The sequence below is a fragment of the Corvus moneduloides genome, chromosome 14, assembly GCF_009650955.1.
Source record: "Corvus moneduloides isolate bCorMon1 chromosome 14, bCorMon1.pri, whole genome shotgun sequence".
Taxonomy (NCBI): domain Eukaryota; kingdom Metazoa; phylum Chordata; class Aves; order Passeriformes; family Corvidae; genus Corvus; species Corvus moneduloides.
The window spans coordinates 1,553,092-1,573,503 of NC_045489.1; the positions used below are offsets into that span (position 1 = coordinate 1,553,092).

Here is a 20,412-nt window from a genome sequence, read left to right on the forward strand (position 1 = left end):
TACAGTGTTGGGCTCTGACCAAGCTGCATAGAAATATGTTGCTGGAATTATGATAGACAATTCTGCAAACACATCAGCTCAGAGGCAAACACAAAGCAATTGAATTTTTAGAAAATGGAGAGAGAACAAAATTGAAAACATCATTGTTTTAGGACAGGAATCCATTCTATGCTTTTGAATCCTTTGTGCATTACAGGTTATTCATATAGAAAAAGTAAAACAGTAAAACAGTACAAGATATAGTAGCATAGAAAAGTAAAAATGTGGGGAAGTATTTCCTTACAGCTAAACTGAAGAAGTTCTTTTTCCAGTGGGCACAAAAGCCTCCAGGTTTTTATCAAGGCCTGTAAGTCATGAGTGGCATGGAGTCAGTGAACAAGAGTTACATTTCAGCATTGCTGGAACACAAGAACCAGAGTGCATCAAAAAACCCCAACAACCGATGGCTTCGAAATAAGCAAAAAGAGGTAATTCTTCATTTGGCACATAGCTCTCAATAAAACACAAAGTTTAACAATGAAACTTGTTGCTTCCAGACTCAGGGAGTATTAAGACAATGGGAGTTACAGCACTGATTAGAGGAACAAGTCAAAAAAATCTACCAGCACTGTGGAACAGAGCCCTTCCTTTGGTGAGGATGGTTAGAGGATGGTAGAGTATCACCACATTACTGATAAATACATTTCTCCACATGCTTCCTACTGGCCTCCACTTGGCAGCTCAACAGACCCTTGTTCTCAGCTAGACCCTGGGTTAGAGAGCCCTAACTGCTGCTGTTTCTGTTTTTACAGAGGATGGAGAGAAAATTTGCATCCTTTTTTGGGGGATTTTTTCTAAAAGATAGAACGTGGTGTAATAAAATTCTTGTAATGAAATATTAATCTGTGTGTACTTCACTGGGAAAGTATTTTAAACTGTTAAACACTTAAAATTCAGACAGAAAAAAAATGCTTCATTAAACAAGAGCAACAACACTGGACACTTTATTGACAGTATTTTCTGACAGCATAGCTGCTACATCTTCTTGTCATGGTGAAAAACTAGAGAAGAGCAAAGGTTAATTAAAGTAATACAAGCTTTTTAAAAAGCTCCTCCTAATTTTGGGCTTACCTTTTCTCTGAATGAGATCAGTGGCAGAGTTCCAGATGGGAGGTTGCTGATCATGGCAGTGAACACTCAATTCTGCAATTGTTCTCTCAAGAGTTTGTTTGTGTTCTCATGTTCAGAACATTCAACATCTCATTTAACACATGCTTATTAAATATAATTATTTTCTGTCTATTTAAGTCAGACTTGTATTCAAATGTTGATTTGGTTGCTGGAAATCAAGTAAAACTCCAGCATCCAGCTGAGTTGTCAACTGGGAGTAAATAGGATAAGATGCCACGAATACTGACCTAACAGCTTTTAATACCTACCCAGAAAAGATTCCCCAGTTCTGCTGTGTATAAGCTGCTGCATTCTGCTTTTGCACTTCCATTTACTATCCATTTGCAGGCTGGAAAAAGAAAAAAAAAAAAAGTGAAAGAGCATTTCTGAAACCACATTTTGAGAATATCATTTAGACCGGTATTCAAACAGCTTTGTTACCTCATGGGTCAAATGAATCCTTTGATAACCTGGTGCAGAGAATCCAGTCAGCCTTAGGGGTACAGGAATCTTGATCCCTCACTCAGTGCACGGCCAACAAGGATAAATTGCTTTTAGGAAAAACCAAGGGCCTGGCAGACACCTGTGGGGCACCACGTGCGAGAGAGCAGGGCCAGAAGGGCTCAGGCTGTGCAGTCTCAGCTCCTTTCTCAGGCAGGTGTGGGTTCATCTACACAACAGCAGCGCTCCTCTGGCTTTGGAGGATTCCCTCTCCTCACAAATGTTTTTGCATTTTGGGGATTCTTGATGAGTACCATCACATGGATGATGAGTGCCCTGATGAGCACAGGGATGATCTACAGAGAACCTGCAGCTTTATCTACAATGGATCTCTGACTTACAGAACACAACGATTTCTGATACTTGTCAGGCTGGGGAAAGGAGTTTTCTTCAGTAAACGATCAGCAGTCAGACAAGATCAGCGCTTTTGCTGTGGAGCGACTTGCAGCAAGGTTTTCTGTGCCTTAACTCACTTCCAAGACACAGAGATGATCGTATCAGACCTAAAATGTACATGAGACTTTCAAAGGGATCGCCAAAGAAGTGATGGCAACTACTGTTGATTCCCATCAAGAGCTAAACCCTGTCCTGACTGATATAAAGAGTACTTCCACAACCTGACACAACTGAAGAAGCAGCAATAAAAATCCTAGAATTCTTTCCTTTCCTTCAATATTCAATGATAGCCCGGCAGTTGTTGAGAAGAATACACTGAGGAAATGACTGAATTCTGATACAGAACATCATTATCTTACCAGCCAGAATATTTAAACAACTCATGGCAAACTAATGCAATTTCTATATTCAGTACTGTGATATGTTGATCTGTGAGAGCAGCTGCCAGGGATACCTGCAAGGGCCTGGAGCAAACGTGCCCAAATGTGGAGTTTCCAAAGTACCATAGGAAGAAACTGCAATGTTTAATTTAATTAAAATATATTCAAATAAACAGTAAATTGGAAAAAAACTGGAAAAAGATGGTCTAGTGTAATCCCAAGACTCATTAGCTTTAGGCAAAATTCAGTATCAAGCGGTACCCAACAGGCAAGGGGTAAACTTAAATTGCTTGGAATTGCCTTTTTATTAGAGCAACTCGCTTCCCTTGGATACTCAGCCAAAAGACAGGGAAAGAACATCTCTTCTGAATCCTCATGGACAGTACATACTTTAAAACCCCATAGTTCTGCATTCTCCTGAAAAGAAAATATTTGTCTTGTTTTTTTTCGTTTTTTTTGGTGGGGTGCAGATTCCCAAAGAAAAGGTGAATTCGTCCTTCCCTTCCCCACTTCTGAAGGATGGAGAGGTTCAGCTGTTCCGTTGCTAGTGTCAGTACATGTTGTTCATCAGAAGTAATTGCAAAAATCTCTACATAACCAAAACCAAAAAAGAAAAGTGTAAGCCTTAATAGAGTGTCCCTCTGAATATTTATCTTTCCATCCTTTCAGTCTCTGAAACTGCACTTGAGACACAGCAAACAGGTTTCCTGGATTCCTGCTGCCCAAGCTGGGAAGATTCTCCATGGAATTCAACATGATATAAAACCAGTTAGTGAGAGTGGCATTTTGGTACTCATTAACACAGACTACAAATGACTGCCAGGTACGAAAGAGGAGAGCAATTGATAAAGCTCAATTTATCCAGTGGCTATACAGGAGATACGGTAAATGTGTAAGAATTGGATTTGGGCTCCCGACTTTCTGGAGGCTCTGTAACAGATGGAATGCTCTGACCCTGTTATCTGCCTGAATTTAATAGACTAAGATCAGTATGATGCAGTTGGCTGTGCTGCAAAAGGATACCAGGGAGCTTTTTAAAAAACATCCCCAGGTATGCCACAGGTATATCACCAGGTCTGAGTTGCCATATGTACTCACTAGTGAATATTTTACCATAATTTTTTCTGCATTTCAGGGAATACTGCATGCTGTGCCTCTTGCCAGTGCTGTAATGTTCCTCTTTCCCTTAATTTCCAACATGTGTGGCATGAACACGTGTCTCCCATCCTTGCCACCCATGACATTCTCATCATACAGCCAACAAGAAGTTCCCTATATCTTTTCTTTACGTATTCCTGAAACGACAATCTCTCAATGAGAGCATCCTAATCTCCAATGAGATGTTACTGAGTCCATTCTTAATACCTGACCCAAGTCAGTTTGGATCATCTGATATCAAGGATGCTACTGGATTTGAGAAGAATTTTATGCCAAGAATATAGCAGAAAACAATAGAATAAAATCACTGCAATTGAGTCCAAATGTTGAGATAAAATGAGATGTATTAGGAGAAATGAAAGTATTAGGAGAGTCTGCACTATTGTGACTTTCTATATGAGAGTCATTACATGTGCACATGAATTTCTCCTGATTCTTAAACAAAACCTGAGCTCTAAAGACGTTATAGGTATCTGTAGTTCTTAATCACATGCTGGTGTTTTCCTCATGAGCAGCATGAAGAGTAATCCCAACTATTGTCCAACAGCCTCTATCCTACTCCAGGAAGTTTTTATTCCATCCCTTGCTCAGAAATGTCAGATTAGCATGCATATCCTAACATTTGGACGAGCAGCAGAATTTATCTTTTAACTTTGTGCCCTGAAAACTCCCAAGATAATATTTTTAAATTATTGCAAGTCTGAGCAGCTATTTCAGGAAACACAGAGAAGACAGTATTTCCACACCACTTTGTGAGAGAAAGGTATTAAAGCCCTTTTAATCTTGCCATAAAAAGGTCTAAAGTAATATCAGTGTCACAATTTTAAGGATTATAAATTGCTATCATGGGTTTGCCTGAAAATTCTGGAATTGCTTCTTTTAGCTAAATAACTGTGATGGAATTACAATAGAAGTTCAGCCCAGCTATTGAGTCTTTAAATGGCTGAGAACTATTCTGAAAAAAAAGCGTCTGCAGCTGCCTTGCCTGCTCAATAATCTGTGAATTTATTATTTTGGACTAAGAAATATTGCAGACTACTTGGACAAATTAATCATTTGATAATTAAAGGAAAGACAAATATGCTCTCTAACATACATAAAAGTGATTTAAGAAGAAAAATAGCAAATGAAAGCACAGATTTTATTTTTCCATCTTAAAATCAGAAATTAAAATATTTTTCTGGAAAAATTCTGCATTTTTGATGGATAATAATGTTTTTTCAACATAATTATGGCAAATGCTCTTAAATAGCAGTTAAAAAATAAAAATCAGATTGAAAATGTGATTTCAGTTTTGTTTAAGGAGAATTGATCAGCTGTTCAATTCCTGAGAGTGAAAAAACCATTGGTTTGTGATTCCAATCTCCTTTGCTTTTTGCTTCTCGGAACGACAGACTTTAGGAATATCCTTTAAATGTATTGAGCTGCCTTTTTATCAAAGTATGTAGAAAGTCACTATATTTGTTCTCTGATATAATTCAAAATAGGAGGCTAAATTTTCAAAAATGATAGGTTTGAGTCTTATTTTCTTTTTCCCCTCAAGCTTATTTTAATCAGTTTTAATCTATTTGATTGATAGAACGACTTACGGTTTTAAGAAGGAATTCAGCCTCTTAGTGTTTTTTAATAAGAAAATTTATCATCTGTAGAAACAGAAAGTATTTTAATTCTTATCAAGAAAATGAACTGGAGTGGAAAAAAGAGCCAGGTAACTAAAGGCCTGAGGGTCAATAAAATTAGTGTTTTTGAAACACCCACAAAATCAGAAAAGGTTACTGCTGTGCTTATGGATTCAATTAAAATGACATATTTAAACAAATAGCAAGATGTAATGTAGGAATAACAGCATTCCAGAGAACCAGAGGATACAAAGACCAGGAATAACTCTTATTTATTCTGAAAATCTTTGGCAGTGAGAAAAGGCCACTATTCTGCTTTAACCTGTGGACTTGAAGATTGCTTCATTTTGTGTGAAGGGATAAAGTTAGGGAGCTGAGGATGCAGAAATGTAACCTTCACAAAATTTTATTTTGATAAACACCTCAGTTTATCTTTCTATGGCAGACTGATAAGAAAAATTAACATAGTTCAGCAGAGTGCAGGTCAATGAATGTGTTCGCGCAATGAAAAAATGAAACAGAGTTTGCTCACAAAGTCTCTGCTTTCCCGAGGCAAGTGGGAAGAAGAATAAAAATAATAATAAATTCTCTAGTCTGAGAATTTCATTAGAAAAAAAGTTACATTTCTCTGAAAAGTACATAGGTAAAGAAAAAGCATAAAAACTTCTATATTAATAGCAAATGAACAGGAGGGCATCATGGCCAGAGGAATATGCAACAGTAACTTGGATTTAAGATGAAGAGTTTCCAGAAGGAAGTTAATAATTGTATTAATATTGGAACAGTAAATTCAATTTCGGGGATTCTGAAGTAGCAATGAATTTATGTTACATTGAATATTAATAAAAGCAAGAGACGAGAAAGAGGACAAATATAACTACAAAAGACAATACTGAGGACATTTTGGCTCCATAGTTGAAATTGGCAGAGGTTAGGTCACAGAGAAAGAGTCCATCCAGTGACAACATATCTAGAGAAATATGGGAATTCAGGTGATTTTCCAGACAAAACCCCTGCATTAGTCCCAGCAGAGAGAGAGCGAGTTTCATTTTAGTTCCCAACATGCAGCAGTAAAATGTTCAATAGCAAGGCAAGTCTGCTGTGTCATGTTTATAAAACACACCAGCTTCTGTCATGCAGCCAAACCCAACCGGGCTCCACATTCTCTGAAGAAATTAAATCTCTGAATTCCATAGCATAAGTTTAGTTTCTTTCCTGGTTTTTCTGTCCTCTCACACACAAAGGAGGAAGATCAAATACTACATTTATTTCAATCAGGACTGGAGTATCTTTAGAGATACACGTATAATTTACAGGAATTTAAATAGTTCTGAGGGAGGACGTGCCATGTTGCCTAATTAAAAATAGTGGCCAAGTTCTGCTGGACGGTGAAATTCCGCAGGAATTCCTTTGTACTTCAGGAATCTTACCTAGATTTTCTTGTCTAGAGGATGAGATTTTGACCAGACCTTGCAAAGCAGTTGTAAAAAACCCTAGTATGTATCTCTTCAAGTTTTGTACCACTGAGAAACCCAAACAAACAAAAATCCACAAACATTCCCTCTCCAAAAGAGAAAGAAAGAAACAAAACAACAAAAGCAACTACAACCAAACCAAAACAAACCCTCTGGAGTATTTAGTACTTGCAACTGTGTTTATGTTGGGGAATTTCTGAAGATGATACAGACAGAAGATTAAAAAAATGCAATTAATGACATGAAGGTGCACTAACATTTCAGCTGACATTTTCATACATGATTTATACTTTGCCTACTACTCAGATGATGAAACAGTCAAACTATCTTAGCCTGAAGCACAAAAAAAGTGAAAATGCTGTATGTCCTGTGGCTTAGAGCTTTCCCTGGGGTGACTTTGAAAGTGTTTTCTATACTTGAAGCAAAAAGTAAAAAGTGGAAAAAAAGTAGCTTATATAAAGACAGGTTTAAAAGAAAACAAACCAGCAGCATTTTAATTTTTGTAAATGTTGGGTAAACTTATTGAAGGAACTGCATTTGAAATAAAGGCCCCTGAACTCAGAATCAAGGTGAGCAGCAGCTTTATCTCTAAACTCGAACAAAAGTCTGTTATGGTAGGATTGTTTAAATGCCATGGTTTTGATCTTGTTTGACTACTTTTCAGACTTTAGGGTATTGATTTGAAAATAGAAGAAAAGCTAGCTTATATTTGGTAGGGAAATGTATTGATCAAAGTCTGAGACCAACAAACTTCAGCCTGACCTGCTGAAATTACCAAAAAGAGAAAGGACTTGAAAAAGAAAAAAGGATGCAGAGAGAAAGGTGGAATAAAGTTTTCTGAGAATAAAGTTTTCTAAACTTCCACAGTGCAAAGCAGCAGCCAGGTGAGGTCAGTTCCTGGGGATAGAGGATACAAAGAGCTCTGATCCTCCCAAGGGAGCACTTGGGCTCTGTTGGCTGGGTCAGAGCACCCAACGTCAGGAGGGGACAAAGGCACTGCCCCCCTCAGAGAGCCTGCAGTGAAGACCCCTGCGAGTTCCAGGTAGGAAGAACAACTCTTTTGACATGGGGGTGCTTCTACCAACACTCACCCAACCCAAACGCAAATTTGTTAAATCAGGGGAGTGGGAAATATCCACCTTTATTGCTGCAAGGAAGTCTGTGAAGAGCTCTTCTGCACATCCAATGGCTATCAAAGTTCCATGGAAATCTGAGTGAACCAGAAACTTTTCCCAATTAAGATCAAAGCTGAAACCAGCAGAAATAATGGAGGGGGAAAAAGAAAAGAAGAAAAAAACTGAGAAACAAACCCTGGAGCAATGAACAACATACCAATAGAACTGCTGAAAGCATCAAGTAAAAATCAGTCTGGTTTTTGCACAAAATCACCAAGAGTCTGAGTCCATTCAGAAAAGCATTAATAGAATGCAATTTTTGGTGTAAAGATGTTACAGTCTTTTGCTATAAAAGGCTTCTATGACATCTAAAAATGCAGAGGGAGGAATTCTGCAATTCTGTCAAAAATATGCATTGAAGTTTGTGTCTTATGAGCAAACAAGGAAGAGGTCTTTATTACCAGATGAGTTTTTTAGATTCATTTTTATGTGGTGTAACTTTAACTAAAACAAGGGGTTTCTTAATGAATTTAAAGATTGACTATGCAGCAGCGAGATTGTTTTAGACTTTTATCAAATGCAGATTTAGCTGCTTCCTCATCTCTTTGGGGATTTGGAAATTTTAAACCAGTCTGAAATTTCTTTAGAAGTCTTTAAGTGTATTTTGGTAACATTATTAATAGAGTGTCTTTAATTACTGGGTGCTTTCAGTGTAATTATGGAAATATTCCTGGTACACAGTATTAATTTCTTCCAGTACTTGGAGGTTTGTGCACTGCTGTGTCACACATTCTGATGCTGTCCACAAACACAACCGGAAGGGGACTACAGACCTGGTTTAGAGGGAGAAAGAAGCTCAGTGATGAGTTTAACTGCAGTGCTTTCTCCATCTCAAACAAAAATATCCTGTCCAGGAAATTGCTGTGTTTATTTGGGCAGTGGTCTCCATTAAACTTTCCCAGCCTTCCCAGGATCTGTTGTTGGAAGATGTGACAAAGCTTCATCTATGTTTAATGATAAGCAGAATTTAGCAATAGCAGAATACTGTCTAAGCTCCTGTAGTACTTGGGAAATGCATTTTTATCAATTATGTATTTGATACAAATATAAATATGTGAGTTTAGTGTAACCTTTCCCTCGAACTCTTATCTAAAGCTTTATTATTTCCTATCCCCAGAGGCAAAATAACTTACCTGTGACACTTGGCACATTTCTGGAAAAGCCACCATCAAATCACCTAAAGCAGTTGTTTATTTACATCCTGGGTTTCAGCCCTGGAAGAATTGTCAAGCCTGTGATTGTTTATTCTGTTTTAGGAAGAGAAGATTGAGTGGAGATGCACACGAGTCTTAATGAATAACTCAAATAAAACTTCTGTTGTAACAATCAGGGGAGTTTTTACCCTTTCCATGCACAAAAGAGAAAAAAGTGTGGGTTAGGTGTGGGTTTGTTTGTTTGTTTTTGTTTGAGATTTTTTTCATTTTGGCTTAGAAAGAAAATAGAGGGAAGTATGCACATTCCTATCAAAGGAAGCCATATGTAAGTCTCTATTACGACCATCACAAAGGGACTCTTGACCCTAAGTTCTAGAGAAATTAGGAAAGAGAATTTAAAAAAAAGCACAGATACTTACTCGTTATTTCTCTGCCTTTCTATAAATAGGTATGTCACCAATGAAGATTTTCAAATTCACAGTAGGCAACTGGGTAGAAGATAATGATCACTGGAATATCAGCTGCTCACTTGGATTGTGGAGATTCTGTTATTTCAAATCAGCTGAGGAATTTTGCACATGCACTCATAATAATTTACATCTGAGCAAACATGCGAGACATTACCTCCCAAGTCCTGGACTCAATGCAAGGCAACGACAAAAGGATTTCATGCAGTGTTTTAAGGGAGGAGCTGACTTCTCTGATAGTTGTGTAACTACAGCATCACTCTCAGATTATCTAAGGTCTGAGCAAATACGACAAAAGAAGTTCTGCAATCATTTCTCTCCAGCACTATTTACCCAATTTTAAGGCTCAGTTTTCATCATTTGGCTGAGCAGCTTTAATGGAACAGTCACATCCTTGGAAATGACTGCATTATCCTCTCTCCATAAGTCACCACCTATCAAACAAGCTACATTAATAAATTATATAGATCCTGAATAACAATTTCAAATGAAAATCCAGTGATTTGAGCCATCTCCATGGTGACTTAAACAAAGCATTTTACTGTGCAACCATGGGCAAGGTGCTCCATGACAGTTCTGTGGATAGTCATTCATTAGTGACTGCTTGCCTTTGCTGATGTGCCTGCTGGGATGAAAACCTGTTGGGATAGTAACACAGGGCTGGCGATTTTTTTTTTTTTTAAATATAAAGGCTGCAAACACTCCAAAATTCATAGCTACAGAAATCATACCAAAAGGAATGCCTGGGAGATGGGCCTGATTGTCCCATTTCCCCTGTGTATTGACATATTGTGAAATTTTGAACTCTGATTTGTAAAGCTGGGGTTCTTTTGGGTTTCTTTTTCATATGTAGAGGTAAAGCAGAACAGACTCCCCTGTGGCCTGAAGACAATCTGATATTTTACAAAACCACATTTAGCCCAATCCCCCAATCAATTGTTATGATCTATAAAAACAAGAATACCTCCTTACCTTTGGAAGAGTTTAATTAGGAGGAAATGTTACATTTTAAAAAGATAATATATAATTTAAAACTTCAACAAAGGTGGACAAAGAAGAAGGAGAGAGCAGGCTTTGTAGATCCTTAAAGGCATTTAATACTCTATTCATCTAAAATTAAGAATCAGACTGTGTAGTAATAAGAGTTAGAAAAGCTCAAATGATATCACTGACTAGTTTTGTTCTCATTCTCTCAATGAAAAATTGTTCCACTGGCTGTCTACAGCTTCTTGTTCTCTGAATTATATTTTTAATTAAGACCTGCACTGTCATGCCTAAGAAATTCGTTTGTCAAGGACTCTTTTCTTGCCATTTCTAAGCACGCTGACAAAAATTATTAATACATAAAAGGTTTATAAATTTTGTGATTTGGGAAAGTATTTAGACAAAAAAAAACATGAACAGAGTGTTGTTTTCCCTTTAACAAACATTCCAAAAGTTCAGATTCTAGACTTTGAAAAGATTCTGCAGAATTCTCTCTTTTGGGCTGCCAACAGGTGACAGAGGCGTATTCACAGTGAGGACAAAAACCAGGCATTATGTTGATTTCTCAGCTTGCCTGTGTAACAGACCTTGTATATGATTGTGGGAATGTCTCAGCAACAATTCTCTTGGTTTTTGAGGTAATTTGCTAGTGGAATAAATATGCAAGCAGAATTCCTTCACACTGTTTTGAACAAAGACCCTGAAGGTGTTTGTTCTTGGTGCGGATTGACTGAATGTAACCCAGAAAAGATAAATGAAACAGAGAAATTAGGGTTAAGCCTGGTGTTTAAAGTGACATACAGGCTGTGCAGCCTGGAAAGGAGCAAGTCTCCTTATCTCACTTGTGATCTAAGAATGATAACAGATCATCTGGAAAAGAGCCTGTATCTGTGTTTATTGCAACACAGCCAGTCTGAAACCATGCAAGTTAAGTTCCTCCTGGTTCCTTATGGATGCAAAGTTGAAGGCAAACTTACCCAAAAAATTTTGATTTTATAATTGTGAAAAAGATTGGATGTTTTATTGCCAATTCTGATTTTTTGGGCATTTGTAGTTTTGTTTCTCTGCCTCCACGCTTCTATTTATTTCCTTTTATTCACACCCTGCCTTCCACATTCCTTTTTTTTCTGAAGTTTGCTGGGTTTTGCCCCAGCCCTTCCTTCACAGGGATCATAAGAGTTTAAGTGGAGGGCAGAGCTGTACCAGTCCTTAGTGCCTCCATTGGCAGCAACGTTCCCAGAGGGAACAGAAAAGAGCAAAAATGTTTCTTTGGGCTGAGCCAATCATTGCCAGAAGTATCTTGGCCTAAAGATCCACCACAATTTACCCACATTCTAATTCTAACTATTAATAATGAATGGCATTAATTATTCCAGCAAGGTCATTCTCACAGAAGCCTTTCCCAGCTCACACCAAACCTGGCACTGGGATGCCCAGGCAGCACCATTGGCACCAACTGCTGCAACATCCCCTGGATTTGGAAAGCTGCTCCCTGCTCATGCACCAAGAAAAGACTTTCAACCCCCACAAAACAAGACAATGAAGTAAACAACCCAAACCAATCACCACCACTCTCCAGGGATCTGATCAAGAGCAAAGCAAAGCTTTAAACTCTAAATATTTTCTTTCTGAAGGGTTACTTTCGGAATTTGGGTTCTCAAAAGAGCCAGAATCACTGCTATTCCAGAAGCCTCAAATACAAATATTTAGTGAGGCAGAGGGGAAACACTGTGAGATCTATATAAACAATGATAATAGTAATAATAGAAATTCTATATCTATCTATTTATCTCTGTATGAATAATGCTAGGGGGAGAAGGCAGGGAACTGAAGGGGAAAAATGGAGGAGGAGAGAGCACCTGCACAGGTGAATAAATAATGGGCCGTGCAAAATCAGATATATCAAACAGCATAAATTTCCTTTTCCCCTCCTCATTCAGTATTTTATTTACTCTTTTATTTTAATTTTATTTGCTAGTCTGCACCTTCAGCAGCATACAGCACATCCAAAACAGAGGAATGCTGCTTTGGCCAATACTGGACACCACAAGGACGATTAAACTGCCAGGTCCAAAACCACACCAGCTTCATTTGAGCCACAATTTACTCTACCTGACATTCTTATGTTGATCTACTGTTGATGCAATCCATAAATGCAATCCTCAATTTCATTTTCTGGGGCTCTGTCTGTTCAGCTCAGTTCATAAACAGCTCTCATGTTCAAATCACACTATTTATGTAAGTTTTGGGGCTGAGAAGGGAGACACTTTCATTTTTCAGGAAATGCCATTACAGTTTTCTGGGCTATAAATAAAAGGTGAAAGATAATAACCTGAGTTGCAAATTCCTTCTTGATATATCCCTCAAGACAGTTTGTTTTACTTTGTCACCAAGTTAAATGAGTTCAAAACCTTCACCTAGTAGTTCAAAAACCAGAATTATAGAAATGGATTTAGAATTCCAATTCAGTAACTAAATATATGCAGACAGAAACCTAAAAGAGTTTAGCTAAAATCTTTTTTTTTCTCCACAGTTTTTCTTCTTTCTAACCTTCCTACAGTGTTAGTTATTCAGCAGTTAATATTGATCTGAAAAATTCCCCAAAGCTGCAACAAATATTAATTGATTACTTAAAAGCAGATTCAGGTACTGGGAAGGAAGGTGTTATAGAAGACAAAAGTACATGAGAAATCCAACTTTTTTATGGTTCCATCAAAGCATTCAGGAAATCCAGAAGTCTGAGACTTTCTTTAATTAACTTCAGTGAACTCTGCAGAATTACAGAAGTGGAGATTTTCATCCCCTGTTACTTATTTGATACTTTGTTCATTTTGTCCCCAAGATTTCCATTTCATTTACAGAATGAGCTGAAAGACACACAGTAAATGATGTAGGGTGTTGTGGGGAAAAAGCAGCACATGGGTATAGCTCTGGGAAACCAGAGTCTGTGAGACTTCTTTAAGCAACCTTCCTCACAGGAAATCAGTAGCTCTGTGGTGATGGGTTTTTCCCCCAGGGCCTGGACTTGGTTTCTGTGAAAATTCAGAGCATTGATTTAAACACATAAAATTCAAGTTTTCTGAAATTAGCAAAAGCTTTTGTTCTCAATGTCTTTGGTTTTGACTTTCTTATCTGTGAAGTGGAAATAGGAGACTTCTGTCTCCAAGGAGCAGTATGAGAAGGTATAAATCAAAGGAATGCTGAGAAACACCTCTGCATTGTATTGATGAGAGCTACGTCACAGACAATGGAGTGATGAACAGTTCCTTCCCCACACCAAAGCCCTCTGGGATCCAGTAAGCCAGGCAGACAAACAGCAATTAACAGTGAGAATTAAATGAAATATTGAACCTCTGCTCATTGGGTGAATTACATTATCTTGGTGTCCAAGACAAAGCACAGGTTTTGTGTTAAAGATTGCCTCTGTGTGTGTAATTGCACAGAATCCACTCACACAAGGAAGCCCAAACAAGATTGTACTGGAAACATTAATTTTGCTGTGTGATAGCTTTTAAGTATATGCCTTTTCCACCTTTAATTGTATATTGCCTTTATTTTTTTCTTTTTTTTTTCTTTTTTTTTTTTTTATTTTTTTATTCCCCCAGGCATATTTAATCCAAAATTACAATTGCCTTCAATAATCATGCATAATTTTTTGTCTGGAATTAAGCAGTACCCAGTTGCTGTTCAACAACTGAGATCATCTCACATTTGTTTCATCCGTATTCTCCCTCAGAATAAAATCAGCAGTAAACAATTCCAGCTTAATTACCCAAAATGTGTTTGCACTGCAAATAGTTTCCTCTGCACTCCCATTTTTGCTCTGCTGACGCCGGCCCTGAGCAGGGAGCAGCAGAAACCACTGATCAGTGTGGGGATGGTTCCAAACAGGAGACAGTGTGCAGTGGGAGATGCTGCCCTCACCAACAATTTCTGCTGCCCCAGAACAGGCAGCCTGGGATAAAGGTGGGAATCTCCTTGGAAGGATGCACTCCGGGATCCTGCTGCCAGAGCAGGAGTCTCTGCTCTGAGCAGGGATGTTCTCGAGAGCATCTCACACACGATTCTGAGCAGACAACTTGAGCCCACCATGGTTAACACCACTTAAATCCTCACCATGCCTCAGGTGTCCAGAGTTTATCTGGGAAACTCAGCTCACCTGTCACCTCGCTCGTACAGAGTGCAATTTATTTTCCACAAAATTAAAGGGAGAGAAACTTTCCCATTATGTTTGGAGTCCCTTAATGCCAGAGCTACCTGAGTCTGCTCCAGCTGTTCTGAGCCACTGAGCAGCTTTTATCAGCAGTACCTGGTGTGGCTTCCTGTGGCTCTGCTTCGCTGTGCGTGACTCTGCACAAACCCGGTGCACATCAGTCACAGTGCCCGTAGCCCCCAGCCTGCCTGCATCCTGTGCTAAGGAGGGGATTTACAGGGATAACACAGGAAAGACACTGAGCCAGCTGAGCACTTGGGGATTTTTCAGTGTTAGAGAGCTTGGGGTAGTTTTGTGTGCCTGTTTGTCTGCCTCAACATTTCAGCTCAAGTGTTTACTCTTAGATTAAATAAAATATAATTTTATTTTCTCTGACAAGAAAGATTTTAATCATAACATTATATAATATTAAGAAAGCATGGGAGGAATCTTTTTTAATTAATGCCCTAAAGTGCAGTTCATTCTTCTTCAGCACATCTCAGGGAAGGCTTGTCATTTTAGCATGGAACTTGTGAGGAACAAAACCTTGCTTGTGTTAGCCCAGCTAATCCATGCAGCACCTGATAACATTTTTTCCTCTAGCCTATACAAGTTATAAACTACCCACATTAAGTGAAGCTGTATTTCCCACTGAAATAATAAACAGAAAGAGTTGGCTTGATTCAGAGGTTTTCATACAAACCCAATGAGAGCAAAGCTCCTGGCACTGCTAGTGTTAAACTGCAGCCCAGGATGGAGGCTGGGATGGCACAGAAGATGTGTGGAAGTGGACAGCTCCATACCCAGGCCACTGGAAAAGTGTCATCCAGGAGTTGATGAGGAACAGCTGCTCTAAATGTGGGACAATTTCAGTGTAGCAGCAAAGTCAGATATTGGTCCTGCTTAGTCAGCATGGCAATTAAAATATTCACCAATAAAACAACAGGAGTATAAATAAAACAGATTATAAAGCTGGAAGGCAATTTCACATTAAGGAAAAAATCCAAGTAGAGTCCTTTGGAGGGGTGATATTTAAGTTACAGGAAACAGATGTATTCCTAAAGGGGTTTGGTTTTGTTTTTTAATTATAAAACTATAATGGCATATTTCAGAAACTTCAAGTAATTATTGAGATTTCACATCTTTAACACTTGCTGGATTTTTATTATTTGAAATTATGTGCAAATTTTGATCCACAGTAATTCTTATACCAACTCACCAACTAATCTGTTCTTGACCAAAGCCAGCTGTTCTCATTTTGAATTATTCTGGACACAACTCTCTCTGCTCCACAATAGAATTCAGTGTTTTCTGATCTGATGTATTTTGTTCTTCAGTTGACATTAGGGCTTGGGGTATGGCCATAGCCAAGGAGTATAATAATGAGAGACACCAGAGCTTAGCTACAAACCTGAGAAACCTGAAGACAGTTCTGTAATCCCACAAAATGCTTTATTTTCCCTTGACTGCCCTCATATGCTACGACAAGAGATACTGAGTCAAGAAATCCTGCTCCCTCCCTCTGGAACAGCAACTACTTACCATGAATAAATCTGTTGCCAAAGTCTCCTCTCACCAATTATGACTTGCCATGCTTTTATTGACATCTCCTCCTCATCCTGAAAGTGCCATAGAGTGAGACAAAGCCCTCACAGCTTTGGAAAAGATAGCAGGGGCCAAATTAGATACACACAGTGCCAGAGGTAAGGGTTGAATCCATCCATGGCTAATTTGTGGACTTTCTGTGAAAGGGAGGGGCCAGGGCCTGAGAGCTGCAGGTGAGCTCTTGGACACAGGGAAGGGTAAAGGTGGGACTAGCAGTGGCTACAGTAGTGATCCTCAGTTGTAATGTGGAAGGAGGAAAGAAGATTAAGTTCTTCAGAACCAAACTGATGGATCTTAGATCTGTAAAACGAAGACATTAATATATAAAATTTGAAGATGGTTTGCTGTCACGAATTGAAGTAGTGTGGCTTGATGGTGTAAATTAGTTAAAATCCGTGTCCTGAAAACGTCAGATTATATACACTATACACCCAGCAAATCTTGTCACTGCCTGCTTTTCCTCCATCTGATGCAAAGCCTTAAAAATATGGATATGCTGAAATCCACAGACATATCTTAAAACCTACACAGAACTTCCTACCAAGCAAGGGTCGTAAAGTCTGGAGGGAAAAACCTTGGCAGGTTTTCTTAATCTGTTTTGATGTTTCTGTATCAACCAAATTAATTCACAAAGAAGGAGCTAACACAGGACATGTAAGCAACCTGCACTCTAAACATCTCCCCCAGAAAGAGACACCTCAAAACTGCTTTGGAAGTAGCAGTTTTAAGACACTTTATTTGGTTGTTTTTTCCAAATTGTGTAAGAACGCGGGGCAATAAACAATCTCTAGTGAATACTATTTGGAGATACATTAAATATAAGGAATGAGCTGCTTAAGAATTATTTTTTGTCTCCCAGCTGAGTTGAAATGTAGTGATTGTTTCTTACTTCTGCTTTCTTGTGAAGAGCAGCAAAGGAAAGACAAGCAATTAATACTCTGAGCAGCAGAAATAACAAAAGCCGGCCTTTTGTGAGTGTATGCATCACTCCTGATTTATTCTGGCCCCTCACATCTACAACCCATCCCTTTATAATTCCTCAATCTCCAGCTGCCTCATTCCCTCTCTCTTCTTTTTGCTAGACTCCCAGCCCATTCCACGTGTATGAACAATTTCTTTTTAGCCTGCTGAGTGGCATCTGCTCTGGTTTAGTTTGCAGCTTCACACACATTGACTGTTTAGCTGGCTGCTGCTTCGTGATTCAGGAGAGGCATCACCTCCAAATTAATGGCAAGGAAAATAAACAGCTTTGGAGTCAGCTCATGGCTGAGCCTGTCGTTCAGACCTCCACAGGACCCCATGCCTCAGATCTATATCTTGTCAAATGTGGCTGGAATTGGCCAACAAACATCAAAGTCAATGGATTAAAAGGATGAGGAACAAATAATAGTGATCAGGAAGCCAAGGAAAAGGTTGTATAATATGTAGAAAAAGCAAGAAAAAATACTGGCTCTTTTTTAGACAGCACACACACAGTCAGTGTCTGATTCACAAGTAACATAAATCCACTCAGACACAGTTTAAAAGAGAATGAAAAGAAAAAACACTTCTTGGTATTTGTTTTCCTGTATTCATTTTTTTTCATAGTTCTCCACCCTTCCAAATTGCTAAATGGAAAGCAAACCCCCTCCCCCTTCCATCTCAAGGTTTCTTTCAGACAGGTATTTGAATTTAACCTCAATTCCTTCCTGTGTGATACTCACTTGAGTCACACAAGTAGGACTCAAGTACATGCTGAAAGGTACATTTCTAAGTAAAATGTGTCATTCTCTACGTTAGGATGACATTTTCAGTGGTTCCCTGGGTTGATACTTTGGTCAGAGAGTAGAAACCTTGAAGCCCAGTAAAATAAAATATCAGCCCTGAAATAAAAGTAATGAGGTATTTGAAATCTGCAGAGCATTTTCCATTGACTTCTGGGTAGCTCAATGTTTACAAATTCGCATTGAGATGTGTTTTTACAGAGAATTATAGAGATAATACATTTTTCTTCATGCTTATATTCTTGATAAGGGTTTTTAACTGAAGTTACAATCAAATGCAATAGACTGTCTACCTTATAGACACCATTTATTTTACACATTTTCAGAACTAGGAATTCTTTCTGAATACCAGATGCAAAATCAGTAAAAATGCCTCTTTAATGATTGCCAGTTGAGATGTGTTCAAAGTGGTTTCCATCTCTCATCTGCAGCCTGGCTGCTCGTTCTGTTTGATACTAGCACTGTATTACTAAAATTTCCAGCAGTTTGCTATTTAGTGAAATTCTGGCAGCATTTTATTGCTCCTGAACTCTATCAGAATTAACACCCACTTGTGCTATTAAACTTCCAAGATAGAAACATTATCTTGCCCTAAAGTCAGTGAGAATTAAATAATACACAAACAAACAACCTGTCATTTGAATACTGGAATAACATTTGAATATTTTCTTGCTGGTAAGCAGAGCTAAAAGGACTGTGTTTGGCTTAAAAGCATTTTGGTACATTCAGGGGACACTGGGGATGACAAGGACTAATTTTCCTGCTAGTGCTGTCTCACTGACTGAGGGCAAGACAGAAAGGTGGAAATTTTCCCAGAGCAGCTGTGGCTGCCCCTGGATCCCTGGCAGTGCCCAAGGCCAGGCTGGATGGGGCTGGAACACTCTGGGATAGTGGGAGGTGTCCCTGCCATGGCAGGGAGGTTGGAACGAGATGGTTTTAAGGTCCCTTCCAGCCCAAAACATTCCAGGAGTCCATGAAATTTACTCTTTCCCAAATACAAGACACACAGGCTTTCCCCTTCTACCCAAGGACAGAGGGGCAGGCTCCAGCCCTGTGAGGCAAATCCCTCTCAGCCCACCCGGACATTCCCACCAGGGACCATCAGTGCCCAGCTGAAGGGTGGGGCCAGCCAGGGGCAGGAATCTCCCAGCCTCGGATTTCTCTCTCCTGCTTTGGTTTCCCACGCCCACCTCAGCTGCCCAGAGATATCACAACAGAAGCAATCACATATGTGTTCCTCAAAAATTGGTTTTGAAAGAGGCTCATTGCAGATAAACCAAATCGGTACCAAGGCCTCCTGTCCCTTACATCTGTTATCTGCTACGGCAGGAAAGACTCCTCTAAAGATTAACAAACCTTTCAAACAATAACGTTCCAAAATACTTATATGAGCAGCTCTATCACACGTTTTACAAATGGGAAGACTGTAAGACATCATTTGACAAGATTGTATAAATGTATGCAATTGCTGTAGAACATTTACCCTAAAGTGCCTCTTCTAAGGATGTGCAGCAAGTGAGCACTAAGAATAAAAAGAAGCAGAAAATCCGTCAGTCCAAAATAACCACATCAAAGTAAAATTTTATATTAGTCCCCCCCAGATGGCAATTTCTGGAAAAAAAATACTTTGGAAGCATCAAACTGAAATAACATTTTGGCCCAAAAAGTTACTGGAAGGAAAAGGGGGGAAAAAAAAGTGGTTTAGAACTACTCAAGCATCCAAATTATCTGGGGTTTATACCTATGAGAAAACCTAAAAACGTTCTCTTCATTTCCTTCATTTGGTAGTGTCCTCCCAAACAGGTAGTAATGGACATTTTAAAATTGTATAACCTGAATTCCAAAACCTGTGGTGGGAAGGCATGTACAGAATATTACCATGGAATTCAACTGGGACCTGTGCTCTGTGAACAAACATTCAGCAAATCATTTCCAAATTATTTCCATCTCCCGTGGAAGGCTATTTCCTAAACCATCATTCCTCATTTCACTACATTTAAGTGACAATGCCACAGTTGTCCTTTTCTGAAACAAAAATTACTCCCTTCAAAGGAAGGGAAGAGGAAAAGCAGCAAAGGATTTCCTGTACTTGAAATGTTTAATGCATGTGCTACAAACCATTCCCTGTATATCAACACTCCAGCATTAATAGTGGAAACTGTTTCTTAATCTGACCTTGAAAATACTCCATTTCTTCAAAGTTAATAATCAACTGAGGATATTTCTGGAGTTTCTGTAACTTGTGAAAGTTTTTATACTCACCACTTTAGGTAAAATTTTAAAAAATAAAGACACAGTAACAGAAAAAAACACCTGAAAGCACCTCTCAGTGCTTTGCTAATAACTGCTCTACAGTAAATTAACTGACTTTTTTTCCTATGTATTTAACAGCTT

The 20,412-nt window shown here is 38.7% G+C and overlaps 1 long non-coding RNA gene across 2 annotated transcripts in view; it reads right to left on the reverse strand.

The window, feature by feature from the left end:
• Nucleotides 1-20,412, reverse strand: part of LOC116451189 — an 80,542-nt gene that overhangs the window by 16,882 nt on the left and 43,248 nt on the right. Inside the window, exons 1-2 of one of the 2 annotated variants that reach the window (XR_004243119.1) lie at nucleotides 7,818-10,465; nucleotides 1,419-1,498 (exon numbers count right to left, since the gene is read on the reverse strand). This is a non-coding gene — a long non-coding RNA (uncharacterized LOC116451189). Of the gene's footprint in view, nucleotides 1-1,418; nucleotides 1,499-7,817; nucleotides 10,466-20,412 lie in introns of those variants that run through there. The other variant, XR_004243118.1, reaches the window with a different exon arrangement.